The sequence below is a fragment of the Anopheles moucheti genome, chromosome 3 (assembly GCF_943734755.1).
Source record: "Anopheles moucheti chromosome 3, idAnoMoucSN_F20_07, whole genome shotgun sequence".
Lineage (NCBI taxonomy): Eukaryota > Metazoa > Arthropoda > Insecta > Diptera > Culicidae > Anopheles > Anopheles moucheti.
This window is the reverse complement of record NC_069141.1, coordinates 63258896-63272506: the sequence shown is the minus strand read 5'-3', so window position 1 is coordinate 63272506 and position 13611 is coordinate 63258896.

Sequence of the window (13611 nt, the reverse complement as noted above, 5' to 3'; positions counted from 1 at the left end):
AACAGCACGGAAAGCAGAAAAGAAAATAACAGCAAACCAAAGCAAACATAATTATTAAATGACGTTCCGATGATATTTTGTCCGTAAGGAATGAATATGCTATTATTGCAAAACAAAAACCAGAAAATAAATGTGTTTCCAAAACTGATTAGACGATGGGGTAGTTATTTGTTAAAGAAATTATTCGAAAATGGTTCCAGCGGGTACATTTTAATCCACAAACGAGACTTTACGAATTGGAGTTCGTGATCTACGGGGTCCTTAAACTAGGAAGAAAAAGAAATTTATTTATTTATTGATAGCGGTGTCAGGCTTCTTACGACATGACCGAGACAAAAACCCCATTCGGACGAAACCTCCGTAGCAAGGACTGACTATCCGGCTACTTGATAAAAATAAGTCTAAACGGACTGGTCATATTAACGAAACAAAAAAATAGATCCCAAAGATGAGCATTAATTTTAGCAGAGTATTGGTTTTGGTGGGACCTGCTTAAAAACGGCTATTGTGAGCCGTTTAGGTTAACGAAAAATTGTATTTATATTGAAGCGACTTTAGGAATATGATCCATTTCCAGATCAATTCTTCAAGATTTTACCGCTTAAAAGACTCCCATAGACATGCGAAAAAGTCCAGTGACTTAATATTGTACGTGAAATAATAGGGAAAATAGGGAAAAATCTCGTTGTAAAAGCATTACTGGGACCGGCTGACCTAATACAACCGATTAGCGTGATGGAATGGTGTCACGTAATCGGTGAAATTATGCTCACTATCCTTACCGTCTGGATCATTCTCCGGATAGTTAACATATTTCCTCTCCGTGGCGTTCGGTCTCGATGGGCACAAAAATAAACACCACTGTCCATCAAACCAAGCCAACCGTCGGTCAGTACGGTGCAGAAAACTTGTTTGTCTAAGAATAAAAGTGCATCGACGACCTCATTTTAGGCATCAATCTTCACCTTTCTTCCTGTGGTCTTGCTTCCGTGGCCCAGTTTGTCACCTCGCAGATCGCATTCATGCCACAGAAACCGCTCTTTAGCTAATGCCACTCAGTGTTCCCGTTTTGTTTTTTTTTGCGCTCCCAGACTAATGGACGACGGTTTGAAGCGATTAAAACTATAAGTTGCATAATTATAATCATCCAGAGCGCACTGCACTCTGCCAGTGTCCAACCTGCAACGATCACACACCAATTAGATCGCAGTGCGTTTTGCAGCGCTCCGGCAATCATGTTTCCGCCGGTCGGTTTATAATGCACTTTCCTGCTGCATGTGCGCCTCGTTGCTCCCCATGTGGTCGATTAATGAATATTTCATGTGGCCGAAACAATTTATTATGTGGCGCCATCAACGCGCCCGACCGAGCCTCATTTGCCTCGCTACGGGTGAAGGCGGTGAAGGTTGCCGGTACAGGAAGGGGGTAAAAACCATTGCAAGGTAAAGGCCAATAGGCTCCGTGGGTATGGTGATGTAGGGGTAGTTGAGTGGTGTTTTTTTCCCCCACAGCCGCACGATTCAATCGCACTTTCTTTCGTTCACTCGGTCAAAGTCAAAGTCGTGTCTTTCTCCTGCGCTGATCGCTGTTCGCTACTGACACAAACTCGGAGCGTGTTGATCGCACTTAATCACACTTGTATCATCTGTTTCAGAGTGAGTGGAAGTAACCTCGTATGTTTATAACAAGGATTTGCTTGAAAGAAATCTGTGCCAGTTTTTTAATCGCTAATTTATGGAAAATATTGTTCACAATATATTCCGAACTCCCGTTTCCTTAGCCATCAAGATTATTAGAAATACTTTGATCCTATTCTAGGAAAATATTTTCACTGATTTTCTTATGAATTGAATGGAAATTCAATTAAGCGATTTAAAATGTAAAAACAAATCAATTATTTTTTGATTATTTAATTAATCAATTTGTACTTGTTTAACAACGTTTGACAGCGATCAATCAATTATTCCTGTTTTTTAGGTCATGTCTGCTGTATATCTGATTACCAGATTACCGCGTTGCCGAGGAGGATGATCAACCTGAGGTCTATTAAACCATCCATTAGATGCTATTTATGAGAGGCTATGCGTAATGCTACGTGACCAATGATTGTGTTTAGTAGAGATAGTGCTACAAGCTCAGATTTAGGACAGATTTTAGAGAATAGGTCCGATAGCTTAGCCAGATACGTGTTGTAGAAATACCATGGACATCATAAATAATGATTACCATAAGATCGAGAGGTATATAAGGTATAACCCACAAAGATTGTTCATTTTCAATATGTTTTCTTTTTTAAAAATTCCCCGTTATAGACTTGGATGAATTTAACCAACAGCCTAATATCCAATTGACGTGATAATAAAACTAAGAACGATTCGCGTACCGTGCTGTGTAGCTCACTACACTAATGTTTTTCGTGCAACTTGAGCACCTTTTCCCTACGAAAGTGGGTTATCGTTGGTTCACATCGAAGGAACGTGGTCCGGTCGTTGCTGTCATTTGTCCGAGATGGAGCTTATGCTTAGGAGAATCGTGATCGGAACTATGCCTTAGTTCACGATCACCCATCAAGCACGGTTTGCTGTAACGTAGACGTAAAGGGGTGAAGACTTTCACGATGTGGTTTCTTGTGGTTTTTTTTATTTTACTTACAGGTAAAACGATCGCGATTCACTCTCGGTAAATAAAGTACAGAAAGCTTTTTTTTATTATGCCGCACACCTTCGAACGACCCCTTGGTTGACTGTCGAACAGTAGAATAAACAAACCCAACGGATGGAATGGCTCACATACCTTGTCGCCAGAATCTACGATCTCAGGTCTCAGCCTGCACATTTTTCTTTTAGACAGCATATTTCGCAAATGTATGATGACTTCTGGTGCCATGTTTTGCACACCTCCGATTGCTTACCGAAGCACTTCCCGCCCGGACAGGACGCGCACCAAACCACCAGGCAGCACGGTTGCAGATCGTAGCCAGAACCAACCCGTCCAGCCGTACGGGCCCCCGCTCAGCAATGGGTCGTATTTTACGCGGACTGTGGGATTAATTTATGCAAACGATTCGTGTAAATTATAATACGAACATGCGAACGGGGTTGCGCCCTATAAAAAGCAAAAAAAAAAAAATCCCGACCCGAGCGGAAGGGCACCCCGAACACGGTGGCACGATATCATTTCACACGATGATTCGTCTACGAATTTATGCACCTTCTCGCTGGTAGGTTTTTGCTCCCCCCATCCCCTTCGATTGGGGCTGGAATCGCCGGAAGGCATCGGCGAGCATTTGGGGCTGTTGACCCCCGGCCAATGGAACGGTGCGAGCTGCGAACGCGGGAACGAATCCTTATTCCCCCCGGTTGCTGGAAACGAGCATTCTGGTCTGCATGTGTCGCCCGGTACACGCCCCACCCTTTGGTACAATATCTGATCGTCGTATATATCGGGTTCGGTTTGAGTGGTGTGCCCTTTTCGCCGAGTTTTCCTTCCTTCCTACGCCTTTTGCACCGGCAGAAATACAATCCACCGGAGCCACCGGAGACAATTTCGCTTTACCGAGTGCTGTACGTGCGCGTTTGATACCGGGGGTATGTTTTGTGAAATCTTCGCCGTCTTTTCGCGCATTAATTACGCGACCCCAAGCTGGGTGATTAAGCGAGCGGACGCACTAAAGTACCGCTCGGCCACCAAACACCGAAAACGCGTCCGTTTTGGTATTCTCGGTGCGGCGAATCGCACGTTCGCAAATTCGTTCTTAATCACGTACCATTGAGCAAACCCGATGGAGTGCCGCCGGATCCGGTGCAGCTTTCCATCATAAATAAACTTAATTAGCAGGCCCGATGGACCGGGCCCACGGGACGGGTGTTCTTAGTTTCGCTGATTGGTCGGAGGCTTCGATTGGGTACGGCGTTCGTCTGGTGAATGTTTTGGACGGAACTGGAAGATTTCGGCGTTAGAATGAAAGGGTAAGTATTTGATTGATTTGCATCATTGTTGGTTGAAAGCAACACAGGCAACAGGAAAAGCTAATTAAAGAGCGATGATCAGGTTTTAATCATTTAAGACATCTTAAAGTTTAGCTTCTGGTGTGTTGTTTAGTTTTGTGATTTAAGTGAGCATTGAGTAACTTGGAACGAGACGATGTATTTTATAACATTTTCGTGCTTTTTACATTTTAACTTTGGGATTCTGAAATCATAAATTTTTTGCTTTATGTTGCTTATTGTTTTTTGTTATTAAATGTTTGATGCTTAATGTTTTAATTCTTCATGTTTTTATTCCTTTCTTCTTAGATTAGGCTTTTTAGGTTCGAATAACATAGGTCTAGTAATATTAGTTTATGATACTCCCTTGTTCTTTTTTCAACCTTTTTTAACAAATAAATAAAATCTTATTTGTTTGTTAAAAAAGGTTGAAAAAAGAACAAGGGAGTATCATAAACTAATATTATTGAATGATTATTATTATTACTTATTTGTTTGTTAAAAAAGGTTGAATAAAGAACAAGGGAGTATCATAAACTAATATTACTTAGATAATAATTAGATAATTAGTTAGATAATAGGTTTAAATAACAAGTAAGTCGGTACTCATATTCAGATCAGTTGTGAATTAACTAACATAAATCTACACATTTTATTATTTTTGTAATATGAACATTTTCGACATGCTTGAAACATGTTAATTAAGCAATAGCAACAACTATTATAAAGAAAAATATAATAAAAAAATAGTAAAAAAGTGATGTTTATGCACTAAAGAAATCTTACATCAAGTTCAAATTGAAGCACTCATTCTTTCATTAATTGAATACAAATTTTAGTTTTAAAACATAGATCTCTATCGTTTTTAATTTTGAGAACATTTAATGGGAATGAAATTGAAGCTTATGGTTATTTTTCTGTTCACGCTTTATTCAGTTTTTATTTTTATTTAATTGTTTATTTATTTATTTATTTATTTATTTATTTATTTATTTATTTATTTATTTATTTATTTATTTATTTATTTATTTATTTATTTATTTATTTATTTATTTATTTATTTATTTATTTATTTATTTATTTATTTATTTATTTATTTATTTATTTATTTATTTATTTATTTATTTATTTATTTATTTATTTATTTATTTTTTTATGATTCTATTATGGCGGCTTTCGCCGTATTATTAGTTTTTACTTTTGCCATGTGAAAATTACATACATTTTAAGGTGTTTTTTGTTAATTAAAATATTATAAAATGAAGAGTGTTAATAAAATACTAACGAAGACATAAATAGATGTGTTATCGTGTAAAGTAATGATAAAAAATCGATCTTTATTTTCCTTACGGAATAAACCATTTCAACAAATTCTCATTCCACAAGACCCATAAAAGCCACCTGCAACACCACCCCAAGAGAACAATTAAAAAGTGCTTTAATAGCAGCACAAATTCCTCTGCTGCTGCGTTCGCTTTCCGCATTTCCTAGTCGATCGAATTGAATCGTTAAGGAGATGGCAAACAAATAGTAAACAATGAATAAATAATTGCATTCTGATTTATAACCCACGCGCACTGGTCACCTCACCGTACCGAATGTTTCCTGGTTCTTGGCGAGCACGGGCATCCGAGGCGGAAACTGGTCCACATCGCATCCAGACCGGGCATCCACCGATTTCAATTTCACCCTACAAAGCACACCTCATTTATCAGCCTGTCCCTACCGGCTGGTTCGATTCTTACGACCGATGTTCTGCAATCAAACTCGCCTTGATTGGAAGCCAGCTACGCAGCACCGGTCCATGATTGATCATGACCTTTAACCGCGGGCTCACCAGTCGTGTCCGGTCGGACCATTTCGAGCGGAGCGAAGAAATGTAGTTAAGCGCGGCAGAAAAACATCACTTCTTGCACAAACGGAATGACACCTGTAGCACGGACACCGGACAACAATTGCCAATCGATCGTGCTACACATTCCACTTCGTTTGGCTCCTTTCTTCGCCCCTTCGGTGCGACGGACATGATTCTTGGTCGTTCGGAACCGTGGCGCGCACGTCCGATGGTCTGCACAAGATTATCGCTTCGCTAAATTGCGATGCATTAAAGAATGTCTTTCGCTTTTCACTCGCGCCCGTTTACGAACGGGCGGGCACGTTGAATTCTCAATCAGTCCCGGGGGCCTCGTTGGTATGGGTCCCACGTTCCACCCGGGACCCGGTAGTGCCGGGTTGATCGGTGGCTCGTCATACTCGCATCCTCCTTCATATACGGCTGCGTAGGCTCAACCATGCCCGGCCTAGCTGCTGGACGTCAAAATCGTGTCTGCTGCAGGAAAGCGCGAATTAAGCAGAGAGCGAGAGAGAAAAAAAGAATAACAACATGAAATTGGATGCAATTTCAATGCGATCGACCCGTGCCTGGGGATCATGATGTGTGTGTATGTGTCTGTGGTGTGATGCATTATGCTACCACTGGTTTCGGAGTGTTTGACTGTGGGTTATAGGAAAATCCATCCATTTGCTTTCCTTTGTCGATTGGTGGACGCAACTACTACTTTACGGAAGAGAAGCTCTCGCACTTTCCATAGGGTTTGGAATACGATTGACCGAGTTCAATTAATCAAGTGTTGCATATCATGCATTCATGCTACACACGATCTTAACCCTTGTAATTAAGCTAAAACCGATGATTTTTTTTAATGAAAATAGCAATATTAGATGTAATAATTGCAATATTTTTGATCAACGACGAGTGATGTAATGTAAGAAATGCAAACTGTGCTTCAGAAATATAACCAAACTAGAAAGAATAGTGGCAAATCTGATTCTAACGCTCCTTCTATACTTTATTTAAATTAGTCGGATAGAATAGATGTAGAAGCAATGTTACAAAAAATGATAAATAAAAACAAATAAAATGTAATCAAATGCTCGTATCTATCCCATGTTTAATAAACTAGGACATTTGTTTCGGTGCGATAGGCTCGATCGATTGGCCATAATCCAACTCCAAAATATGCTAGTAATCCTTTAAAATTTTCACTTAAACTTCGAATAATTCCTCCCGGGGGATTGTCTACTGATCAGTTCCTCCTGGAAGATCGCCTGCCGTCCATTTTGTCCCGATATTTCATGACTTTTTGGTCGATTGCGTCATCCTCCGAATGCCATTTTTACCCTTTTACTTCAATCTTCTTCATTAGATTCTGATTCACTTTACGGTAACGTCTGTTATCGGATCAAAAACACAGGATTTCTGCTTGGCACACTCGTCGTTCTCCTAACGGAGAAAAAATATTATAGATGCCATATCTACTTCTTCACTCCGATGTGACGCATGCAGTATGAACAAAGCTTCAACAACAATTTCCTGTCTGTTTTCGTAACAACTGGTAAAATTAATCGATAACGTTGTGTCGTTTTGATTGTACATAATAGAATAACTACATAGTAGAAAATAATGCAGGGGTTTCCATTAGGTTCCCAACGTTATCTCAATGTGTTTCTTATCAGGATCGTCGAAGCTAAGGAGAATGAGATAACGCTGAGATTATTGTTACGGAAGTGCGAGTTTTGAGTGATCCTCTTCGATAAGATATATCTTCATGAATCATCCAGGTAAAGGGCAGGTAATAGACATCTCAACAAAGGTATGTTGGAGGTCGAAAAAATTGACAATCAGTAGCCAAATGATTGTAAACGTATTGACAGTATTCGTAAATGTGGTAAGAAAGGGAACTGCTAAATCAAGTACAAATAGTCTGAGAAAAAAAAGGAAGAAGAAAGAGAAAGAGAGAGAGAGAGAGAGAGAGAGAGAGATAAAGAAAAAGAAGGAAACAAATTCTCGACCTGTATGTAGGATAAACAATAGAACCGTCCTCGTCGTCAATGCCAAGGTCATTAGAAATTCATGTGTTATTCTTGTTGCAATTTTGGTTCACTACATTAACGATCGTGCACGATCACTTCTCTGCTTATCAGCACTCATGTCGATGGAGCACAAGGCTCCTTCAATCTTCACCAGAGAGTGTGTTAATGCTATGCGTAAACAATATCACCCGTCTCGAACGTGTGGCGTAAAAGTTACATCCGGTGCTCCGGGAGAGCTCAGCATCCAGCACAAAAACCCTTTTGCCGTGTGGGTGCGAACAAAGCACGATACATAGGCTACGGTCGAAATATTTATTTTATATATTGAGTTTCGAAACAAATTTGCTTTCGCTCTGGTCGTTGAATTTCGCGTTACACACAATCACACTTTCCTTTTATGGTTTTACGGTGCGGCCGGTTGTTCGACGTTTTTGGCCGCAATTTGACCTAGATCCCGTGCTATCTCGAACAACAACATCGGTGCCCATCGGAACGAGGGGGGAAAAACCCGAAAAAGAAACAAGAATTTTTCGAGTTCCACGTTAGGCTCCGGTAGTAAAACCCTTCCCAGTTGACCAGTCTTTTTACAGTTCCGTCCCACCTGGTGCACCAACGCACGAAGTCAATTCCGAGAACTGACAGCCTATCTCAGTCGAAACGAACGAAAGCCATCCGTCAACTTTTTCCTTCAAGCGTTCGATTCGGTTCCTAGGGCCCCCTTGGGAGGTTCCCTGTTCGAGGGTTGCGTTTAGAAATTGGTTGTTTGCGCCACCACAGCACCCGGAGGGCTCCGTGGATTGAGAGATCGGGATTAGCCACACACAGATGACCCTGTTTGCTGTTTATGATCGATGTATATGAATTGTGACGCGAATTAAAAAAAAAACAAACCGCCAGGAAACTGGAACCTAAACTCCTTCGAGCGTAGTGGCGTGCCCCATTGAAGCTAATTTCACCCGTCACGTGCATTTAACGTCAATTGGAAGTTGGGCACGAGGAATTTGTTTGTGCGCCAAATCGGGTTCGACTTCGCCACCGGGATGTTGGGTGCTGGTGTTGCTAAATATCAGTTTGTTTGTCGGTTTGTCCACCCATTTCTTTGCGCGCGTCAGGTTCGTCGCTTACGGTTGCGTTGAAGTCTTTCTGTACAGAAATTCCACACTCCGTGCCGAATGGGGTGATTTATTTTTAACGTTATTATTTTCTTGCCCATTCCGTGTCCCGGTGCAGGCGACAAAGCAGGGTTGTGCTAAAGAAAAAAAAAGAAAACCAAGAAGGGAACGACCTGCATGTGGAAGCTTCAACTGCACACAACAGTCGCTATTAATTCCCGCAGGACGTCGATGATGATGGACGTACGGGCCTTTCTCGCCTTATCATCAAGCGCCATCACCGTGTGCCATAAGTGGCACCATTCAAACGTTGGAATTATTTTTAGCATTTGTGCAGCCCCGCACAAAAACAGGATCCCCTTCGTTCCCGGTTTTCCTTCCCACCCCCTCCGCCAGCTTTACGCTTCTTGTCCGTCATCGAGTCACAGGGAGTAAAAGCTCGGCGGTGAGTGCTTTTCACTCGTCTTCGTTTTTTTTTTACCAAGAATTGTGGAACCGGCAGTAGAAGACGATGCCGAAGTGGAAAGCAAAACATACACACCAAATGCACCCCACAAGCACCTAACAATTGCAATGAAAATAGCAATAAAACCGCACGATAATAACCGTGCTGCTGGAGTTTCTGCACAGCACGGAGAACGATGGGAACGAAATGGGTGAGCACCTGGGAGCAGGAAAATTAAAAAAAAAACCTGCCGCATCATCGCACCACCATCGCGGACTGATCTTCGCAGGGCTCTTTGCCAGGATGCACACAAAAATTGCATAATAACATGCACGGTCCGATGGACGCGATGGTTGGACCCGGTTTTGAGCGTGCTAGCGTTCTCCGGTAGCCAGCTCGGGGTACGTTGAAAAACACAAAAACAAAACAACAAAAAAGCGACGCATTGAATCAATGCACCAGCATCAGAAGCAGCAAGAAGAGAGAAAAAAAAACACAGTATTCTCGCTAGGGCAACGAAAAGGGCCTCATCGGGGATGAACCTGTTTGGATTTTTCCACTTCTGTGGCCATCCGGGCGCAGCATAAATTAACCTCCACCCCCCGCGGGGGCACCATCTCGAAGGCAGCCGGGAAGAAAGCGACCCCGAACCGATAAAAATAAAAACATTTTATCGTACGTCCCGAGTGCACATATGCATAAACCGAACGGACGGTCAACGGCGTCAGGCCCGGTGCCCGTGGACACGAATCGTGTTAGCACTCACCCGGTACCATCCCCGGGATTATTTATGTCCGCCCGTTTGCATCGTTAACCGCAGCCGACGACAACCGGCCCGAGCTCCGATTCTAACGTTGATGTGGACCGCGCACAAACGGTCCGGCACGGGCGATCGCACGGCAGGCGAATGGAATGTCACCGAGCGATCAGTCAAATCGGTTCGGTAAATGGCTCCATTACATTTTATCGCCCACCCCATGCTCGTTGGTTGGCTCGTTTACTGCCGTAACAGTTCTTTTTTGGACCTTCGGTGTGTGTGTCTGTGTTTTGGGTTGTCATTCTTTCTAATCGCCTTTCTTTCCCTCCCCCTAATGACAACCGAGAAGTGCATTGATAGTGTCCGAGCACGGGAGAGACATGGGGGCGAGAAATGGGCTCGAGCATTCCACACCGTGATACCGTGATGGCCGGGGTGGCTTGGAGTCGCATTATTAAGGGCTTAATAGGCCACTGACCCACGGCAGAGCAGCGGGGGTTTGGGAAGTCGTAAGGTGATATATGCGTCTATCAGGGCAAAGTCTTCCTAAAAATAGCATCACATGATCATGGAATGGAGCAAAACACTGGGAGGGAGGGACAAAACAAAAAGGGACAGCGCCCACAGAACAGCGCGCCATAATTGCGTGTGCTATGTTTTTCTCTGTTTGTTCAAGCGCGGTGCAGCCACCCGTCGACAGGGGCGGGAGAGAAATTTTATTGATCATGAAGTCCCGTTAACCGTGCCGCGATGCCCGCGAGTCGGAAACACCGTCGAAAAGTGTTGTGCCACCGGGACGAGAAGGGGGGGCTGAAAGGAGTAATTTATTCCAACAGCCAATACCGCAGGGCCACGGTCACAGGGCGCCCGGTTTTTGTCCTTTTCCCACCCAACTGTCCCGTTTCCACGCGGGTTCCAGCGGGTGTTTCGAGTTGAACTAATTTGGCTGCCGGCAGCCGTACCATGATCTCCGATGCCAAGGAAAAAGGTGGCAAATATAACGGCAGATCAACTGGAGCCGGTCTGCGCTTTTGCTCACCCGGCCGAGTGTCGTTCTATGTTTGTGCCCCAAAACATTTCATCCAGCTTCCCTCTCGCAGCTCGCCCCCAACACAACAACTGCCCCCACCCCTGCTGTGGAGCGACACCGTTCTTACCCATTTCGGCTACCAAACTCCGGTGCCGTGTACAGCAGGAAGTGAGAGATTTCTCTCGATCCTCGCCTTCCGCGGGCAAAGGGGTGGGAGAGAAGAAGGGAGGGAATGGAATGGAGTTCAACTTTACAAACGCCACCGTTATAGTGGCACCCTTCCTTTTTCTGGACAGATATCCCAAAATAACAAAAATCTGCGCAGTATGAAACAAAAATAACAAACATATGGAAAACAAGCAAGCAATGTGTGTGTGTGTGCGAGGCTTGTTGTATGTGTGCCCTCGTAAATGTTGATTGATATGCCAGGGCTCGCATGTTGTTGCGGAAACGCAAAGAAGATGAACAAAACCCAAAGCCCCAATGCCACGGCAAGACACACGCCCGGCGTACAAACGGTGTAGAGCTTTCAGGCACTTGACATGTAGACAGACGGTGCGATTGTATAATGGAGAGTTGGACGTTAGAGTGTCTTTTATTGCTTTATTTCCTCTTTCTAATTTTTGTCCCAACATAATTGCTCCTGGGATGCTGGAAAGTGGTGCTCTTGCTTGCTTTTTTCGCAAAAGAAGCCAGGTTTGGTGTTTTTTTATTTTTGGGGTGCTGGTCGTACTGATCGTTTTATACCCTTTTATGAACTACAACAACAGCAAAAAAGAGGTGGAACTTAACTAAATGCTGGAAGGATTGTAAGGTGGGTCCAATGAGTTTGGAAAAACGTTTTTCTTGCACCAAAACAAGTAAAAAGACCAACCAGAACAGCGAGTGCCACTTTAGCAGGTTTGTGCGGTGCTCCATTGTTTCGCTTTAATGTGCAATGGAATGGAGATAAATGATATAAACTAATAAAACTTTTGTGGTGCATTAAATGAACGGCTGAGGCAGAGACAACAAGATTATCGAATTTAGTATGGACCGTTTATAACGCGAGTTGGTTGAATTTCGTAAAAGAAACAGAGAACAATTCTAGAAACAATTAAACCATTTTATTACTGATCTAAAATGAAATGATTTTTGATACTAAAATTTTTGATACGAAATGATACTAAAATTCGTAGCAAATTGTCATTTTGAAGAATTTAATTCTAAATAAAGTACTATTTTTATGGACATTGGAAAGCTTAATTTTCAGGAACTTCAGGTTAAACGAGAAAATCTGTTTATGAACGTATTGGTGCGCCACGAACCATTTGCTTGTAATCTTTTGACATTTCATATAAGGTCTACGGCTACTACGATAATTTAATGGACGATTACATATGAAAACGCTTTAATGTTGGAAGATTGCACACCAAAGATTCGTATCGTTTAATGGATTCTTTCCAGGTTTAAGTGACAAATTCGCTGGTATATTTGGAATATGATTCTGTAAAAACCTGCAAACCTTAATGCCTACAAAGCTTTGCAAATGACTTGGTAGAACAGAGTCGATTTCATCTTGCCAAACGGCTCAAGAAAGCACGACAAAGATTCTATTTTTCTTAGATCCGTAACTCAATAACGACCGCATCAATTTGTTTTTCTGCCTCCGAAAATTGTCATTCGGCTTTTACTCATCCAAAACATCATAAATAAATCTAAACAAGTAAACAAGTAAATATGGGTGATTTTGTCGTCAATAATCATTACCAGTAAAACTACTTATCTAATACTTATCAACAACTCGTAAAATTGTGTACGGCCGTTCTGTGTGATACAAAGTGGACTTTAAACACGACAATTTTGCCGTTGACGACAATTTTTCTAATAAATATTCAAATCAGGCACACTAGAATGTTGTTAAAACTAATTAAAATGAGGTTAAATAAAATAGAATTGAAAAAAAATCTACTTGTGTTAAAAAATTGATTCTTTAACATGCCTTGACTCGCCATTTTGTTACCAAACCGAAAACTTGTATGGAAAAGATATTAGAAGATATTATACCCTTATTGCTATATTCTTTAGAAAACACAATAAGAAAAACAACACCAGTCTGGCTGACCAACAAATCAAGTGATTTAAGTAAATTCCTGACACTAAATTCGAGATTGGACGGAAAGACGGCTAAATGAGGTTTTTAAGGATGAACAATAGCCGTAGTTATCAAAAAAATTTAAATGAATTAACCACAAAACTCTAACAACTTAAAAAAAAAACAAAACAAAATCAGAAAAAGGGTAGTTGTTTTAGTAACGGACCATGCTGTACAATTCTATCATAAAAGCAATCAATTATGATCCCGTATAAAATTGATTTCATCTAAATAGTGATACTATTTTGCTTTGAAGTTATGTAAATTGTTTTTT